Here is a 6,720-nt window from a genome sequence, read left to right on the forward strand (position 1 = left end):
CGTGACCTCGGGGAGGGGGTCACGTGACCTCGGAGTGGTCACGTGACCCCCTCAGGGTCACGTGACCGGGGGGTCACGTGACCTGGGGAGTCACGTGACCTGTTGCATGCAACCTGTTGCATTTCCACTGAGTTGCTGCATCTCAGGTTGCATGCAACCTGTTGCATCTTCATCGAGTTGCTGCATCTCAGGTTGCATGCAACCTGTTACATCTCCTCTGAGTTGCTGCATCTCAGGCTGCATGCAACCTGTTGCATCTCCTATGAGCTGCTGCATCTCAGGTTGCATGCAACCTGCTGCATGTCAGGTTGCATGCAACCTGTTGCATCTCCTCTGAGTTGCATGCAACGCGCGGTTACGCCGACGGCGACGGCGACGGCGACGGCGACGCCGCTCAGGCTGGAAACGGGCCCCTAAGAGCTGCGCTCTAAAAAACCAGACGCCGTTGGACCAGATTGCTTGGGTGGGAAGCATTTTGGGTTAAATTCACGGATACTACTGGCCATCAAATTTATTTGTATTGTTCCAAAATGAACGCCGGAAAACCGTCAAGTTGTACGGACCACCTGCGAACTACGTTCAGTGCGTCTTCAAGTTCAAACGGTTGCCTGATCGTTCGAACCGTCGTCTGCTCTTTCAAACGTTTCTGCTTGTCGTCTGCTCTTTTAGAGGACACCGGCCCGTAGACCAAACGTGGGCCCGGTACTTGCGATAAGAATCAAGTGCAGGCCTCAAAAGACTTAAGTTTGAAGGTTGGTAAGCAGGCTCGACGTAAACAGTAGATACAAGAAGATGCTGATCATTGTTACCACTGGCCATCACCGACTTGTTATGCCTGATTCACTTGGTTGGATTCTGCTTGCGATTTTCAGTATCGACGTCGACCATCTCAGCTACGGTTCACGCTTTTGCAGTCCGAGCGACGTCGCTACTGAAAATTGCGAGCGAAATCTCATCATGTGAATCAGGCTTTAGCGTACATTCTGCGGCGTCTACGCGGAATGAATCGCCGCATATCAGATTATTCACGCGCAGTTTTGCGGTGTAACGAGCCTCGTTAATTTCGCTGACGCTGCTCAAGTAGTCAGACATCGCCTGGAAGACGTAGAGTCAACAATTCTAACGCGAAAAAGAGCGCGGGGACTCACACCGGCGCCGACAACATCGCATTTCAATGGTTTGTTTATGGGCGACGGCGAGCTTTTTGCCCACACCCCCATCGCGCATGCGCGGCGCCGGTGGCGTCCGCTAGGGGCGCTCCGGTTTGTTTGTAAACATGAGTTGGTGTATAGGTTAAATTTATGCTTAAAAACATCGGTTGTTAGCAGTCGTTTTTTATAATGTTAGTTGTAATTCATGCAAATAGTTGATAATAAAGTGCCTCTCCTGCGTGCAATTTTTTGTGTTCACAAAATTTTATACGAGTTCATATTCAATTTTCTTAAAAATTACTCCATCCACAAAAAATTGGAAACCAGGGAGAAATTCTGAATGCTATCATTTTTTACAAATATTTATTGATCGAAGTGTAGCAGTAAGAAAATCAGTCTCCAGTTTACTTCTGACAACATAACATGAAATCAAAATATAATATGTTTGACAAATATTCATGACATGCTGCCAGAACCTGTCACATTACCATGTCAACCTATGAAAAATATTGATTTGAAAATATGACGACATGCACAAGAACTCACACACATAAAGAAGCAGAACCCATAAAAAACCAGTCCGAGCGAGACATAAGACTTCCTAAAATATGGGCTAATGCAGTATCCTGGTGTAGATCACACAAAATCTGGAGAACCAGGAGAAAAAAGGAGACATTTGACTTTACTTTAGATGCATCATGTGAACAGATCTATTTACGGCGCCCCTCTATCGCGATTTGGTCAGTTTCGGTTTCAGTATTGCAACTTTTACTGGTTTCGGTTTCATATTTTAAGGATCGCGTCTTCGACGCCCCATCGGTAGCGACACCAGTTCTTTGTATTTTTTTTTTTTTTCCGGCATGGTTTCGCCATTTTTGCGACCGTTAGGTTGTTTTTCCGTTTCGCGGTATGGAAATGCCTTTAGAAATGGAAATGTGCTAATTTAATCAAGTTTATCTATCTGTGAAGTTTTCTCTTGTGATGATTATGTTCAAGAAGAGCGCGGAAGGCCGACGACGCAACAGAACGAGCAACTCAACGCAGTTGGTAAGTGTACTTCTTTGTTTGCATTGTACGCGTTGAACGAGAAGTGAACATTATGGAGTTTTAGAATAATCTCGTGGCTGCTGTGCATGCGCAGACCCAAAACAAGCTTCGGACTCTAGCTTTGGGGCCCATTATTTTTCGATAATAGCGTGGTTACCTTAAAAGGCGGCGTACCGCAAAAGGCGGCGCCCACGACATCTCCGTTGATTGCGTCTTCGACGCCGTCGCCCGCTCGGGAACTGCGTGAGTCGCGCTCGGCGACCGCGGTCGGTATGGTCGACGCGTATTGAAAACGTCACAAATCGCTGGATTCACATCTCAAAGCTATCGAGGCGCGTGTACTTACGATCGCGGCAGACATGTAAGCATGCCTGGGTGGTGGATCGTCTGGGCTTCGTAAGTACAACAGAGCAGCTTGGCAGCGACAAAAACAAAACATGCGGCATTGAGTGTAAAAAAACTACAAAAATGTTACTCTGGACAAAAAGCTTGTTTAATTTTCAAGATAAACCGTTCTAACTTTCAAATAAAAGCTGCCGCGACATATTGGTGGCGTTTTAAGCGCGAGATGCTTGCGTTTGGGGGGGTCCCCTTCAGAGAAACGCTATTCTAAAATTCTTCGCCGCAATCCTCGCTATTTTGCCGTCCGTAACGCGCGGTAAAGTAGCGCCCGATATTCTAAAACTCCCTATTTTCTCGTTAAGCTAGAATGTTTTTTTTTTTTCTTTTTTTAACTAGTTGGGTTTGCTTTATCTGTCCTAATGTTTGTATCTATGTGTAGCGTAATGAAAAGTTGCCACTCATTCTGTGTATGGTCCGAGAAAGTGTAGCTCATGTCAACAGAGCACGTATTGAATTCCTAATGCTACTTTCGGTCCGTTGCTTTAGGAAATGTCTTATTGGTCTAGCAGTGTACTGATGTCTTTCAACTATAAATTGACTACATTGACAATACTTCATTATATTTCCGAAGTCAGACTTCCTTGGAATTCGGTTCATGCAGAGACAATATTCCTTTTCAGTCAAAATGGTTGAAGAGGATATCCATCTTTTGTTTTGAAGTTATGGAAGTGGACTAAATTGTACTGTTAGGACAAACTTCGGTCCCCTGGCTTTCTAGAATTGAACTGGGTTTATATTTGTCGGTTAGAACTTTTGATAAAGCAGTTGTTCCTTTTTCCTCTTTTTTTTCTCTTTCATTTTGCAATTGTGATGTGATCAAGCCGAGGGCCGCAGTTATTCCCAAATGAAGCAGCAGCAGTGTGTTCCCAGCTTGCGTCACTTAGATTCATTTCAAGGCATGCCACGAAATTAATGCCCCTGTTCATACACCGTTGGAATTGGGACTGACTTCAAGATGCAGTTCGACACAGTGTTTAAGCGGTATGAAACGTCTGTTGAATGACCTATGCGGTTGTCACAGGTTCGTGGTTGGTCAACCCGAAACGCTTGTCTTCCTCTTCCCAATGGTTTGAAGCTCGGCCGGCATTATACTTTTTCATACTTAGCGTGCAACGCTGTCAAAGCTACTGGCGCGAGTGCGTGGCTTCATCTACGGTTTTGTTTGTGCGAGAAGGCGTGCAAATGATCAACAAGACCAAGCCCCACGCTCGCGCCAGTAGCTTTGACAGCGTTGCACCTTAAGTATGAAAAGGAGTATAGTCTCATCCGAGCTCAAGCCTTTGACGCTCAGGTAAACATGTGCGAGGATTGTAATTGACCCTGCCCCCGAACCACCTATAAACAGCCCAAAATGACAAAAAAGACAAAATTTGTGACAGCGGTGTTCGAGAGAAACTGCAGACGTTTAATTACCCTGCCTGAAACTTTGCAAACATTTCAGTGTGGTTGCACCTGTGTGGGCGAGGTAAATCCACTATGAAAAGACCCTGAAGTGACGCCTTCAGGATGCCGAAAATAATTATGGTAAGTTAGAAATTAACCCACTAGTATACTTCCTAAATATTTGGGCCGGGTGTCGATTAAAAAATTTTAACCCAGTTCATTTGTCACAAATTTTCAGGCATAATATCTTGAAAAGAATGGAACTGCAGATGTTCCAAACTGGCTGAGGTAAATCAGCCTTGCAGTGCACCAAGGTTTACACTGAACATACTTTTGTGTATTGTCCACGAGGTGTAGCTCTTGCATTGAAGTTTTATGTTGTAGTTTCTTCAATGTTTGAACTTTCAGCGCGCCAGCTGGGTAGTGTGTAAATGTTTTTTTTTTATAGCGCAAGCAATATCTTAATCCTGGTGGCAGAAAGTTTCGGCTAGCAGTTGACATGGTTGGACAACGGTGTGCATGCTTGCTTTCTCTGAAGCGGCCAATGAAGCGAAATAACAGCATGTGCGGATTGTTCATGCATTTAATTTTTTGTTTGTTGTTCGTTTCAGACTACATGTGCTCCCAGTACAAGGGGTGGCCCTCCAGGCACTGACGACCAGCATGTCATCTCTGCTGTGCTGTCGAGGGAAATTTAAAGGGTAAATATTGCAGCTGCAGTTTTTTCTATTCTATCCCTGCTACACTTCCTGCGAATTTCTGTGCATACTTGGTCTTTTTGTTTTCATAGTACTGTAAACTTTTGTTATAATCCGTTGCAACTATAGAATAGCACAAGCCCCTCCCACAATTCCCTTTGCTCGCCATGATTGGTGGTGTCCTCTCGGCTCTCCTCCTCTCTAGTGTTTGCTTATTAAAAAGAGTGAAGGGCTTTGTGGGAAGGCCTTCTGCTATTCTAGAGTGGCAACAGAGTATAATGACCTCAGTTAATTTAACCATTTCGAAGAGTCCTAGCAGGCACCCATGCATTTTTATGGGAAGGACTCTGCATCATATTTTGAACCGAGAAAATGACCCCACAAACGGGAAAGCACGGGCTTTCTGCTACAAAATTAACGGAACCAAACTTTGTTTTCAAGATCAGACCGGAAAAAGTCGACTCCTGTCTTAAACGGCGAGTAACAGAAATCCTGTGCTAGTCTCGCCACGTTGGGAAGCTAATGCTATGACCCCCATCTTGATTTCTTTAATGCTTGTTATGGCTGTTTTCACATCTGGTATTTTCACTGTTCTTTGGCCAAAAGTGAGTGGCAGGTCACCATAGGTTTCCAGGAGAAAGTGGTCGCATATGCAGAAATTTCTAGCAAGTTCGTAGCGCAGTGGCACTTCGTCGCAACCGAGGAAAAACTATGGTATTGTTGGTGCAAAACATTAAGCCTCACGACTAGCAGCAACTTAATCATGGATATACTGCACCGTACGGCGTTTATTTGAGCTCTACTCCACTCAAAATATTACAGGGGCACTTAGGTACCCCTTTGTGGATTGAATGCGAAAGCATTGCCATTCCTAACGACACTTCCTTTTTTTTTCCTCTATTGTTAGGAATGGCAATGCTTTCGCATTCCATCCACGTATGTATAACTAAGTGCCCCTCTAATATTTGTATTACGTTACATAATACGGCGTCACACATCATGGTACGTCATGTCGTCACGTGAAGTGTGATGTCATCGAACCGAGGACATATTTTTATGACCATCTTTCGGGCACATCAACGCCGATGCCGTCAAACATGATGAAAAAACAGCCTCAGATAAACAGGGACAAAAAACGGGTAAAGACATGCCATCTTTTGCTGTAATGGGACAAGCTTCTTTTTGAGGGGAGAGTAATGTCGCATTCCGAAGCAGCTGAGATAGCACAGCAGCTAGCATGCCCGGCTCTCACACAGCAGCACCGGGTTCAAATCTCAGCCGTGAAAGTACATTTTATTTTTTCTTTAATCCTCCGTTAACGTTTGGTACAACTCGGATTTTTCGCTCCATGGACATATAATGCTTTGGCATTAAAAAGGCACATCCAGTCAGGAATGTGCCTTTTCGTGTGGTAGGGTCGTACAGCCGCTCACCACTTTGAAAATCACTACTGAAGTACAAGGGGGCGCTAATGATCACCAAATCAGGTTCACGCCATTCATAGGTGAAGGATCCTTTTGCGTGCACTGAAGATTTGTGTGACATTTGCTTTCGTTGATTCATTGGCGCATCTCGCCGTTGATCGCAGTCCTGCACCTGGTTAGCTCTAACGGGCTGGATGGACAGCTCGGCAGACTCGTCGGCTGAATCCTCCGTGTGTAGTTTAGCGTTGCCCTTATACTGCTTCAAGTAGGGATGCATCTGAACAGTGCGCAAAACACATGCCTCTTGCCCACGCTTCTATATTCATTGCTGGTCGCGGCGAAATAGCCAAGTGATGTGCGGCCATGTTTGCCCTAAAAAGTTTGTGAGACATTTTGGATAATGTCGTAATATTTAGTTGTAAGTCACTCAAAAGGTGCGACAAATTTTGTTTTGTTAATACGGATTTCTTCTCGGGTATCGTAAGTTTGCTTTTTAAACTCGGCCTCTGATGTATCGATCCTCCCAATAATTGAAACTTAGTGTGGCGGATCCAGACCTTTGTTTGTTTTGGGGTGGCGGAAAATTTTTAACGATACTATTCTCCCATTCTTTCT

The 6,720-nt window shown here is 44.8% G+C and overlaps 1 long non-coding RNA gene across 1 annotated transcript; it reads left to right on the plus strand.

Moving 5' to 3' along the window:
* The first annotated feature begins 1,992 nt into the window (after positions 1-1,992).
* LOC115327251 lies at positions 1,993-4,684 on the plus strand. The gene is made up of 3 exons (XR_005716348.2): positions 1,993-2,198; positions 4,042-4,124; positions 4,595-4,684. It is a non-coding gene; the product is annotated as an uncharacterized LOC115327251 (long non-coding RNA).
* The last annotated feature ends 2,036 nt before the right edge of the window (positions 4,685-6,720 follow it).

Source organism: Ixodes scapularis, unplaced genomic scaffold (genome assembly GCF_016920785.2).
Source record: "Ixodes scapularis isolate PalLabHiFi unplaced genomic scaffold, ASM1692078v2 PGA_scaffold0__279_contigs__length_252992795, whole genome shotgun sequence".
NCBI classification, from domain to species: domain Eukaryota; kingdom Metazoa; phylum Arthropoda; class Arachnida; order Ixodida; family Ixodidae; genus Ixodes; species Ixodes scapularis.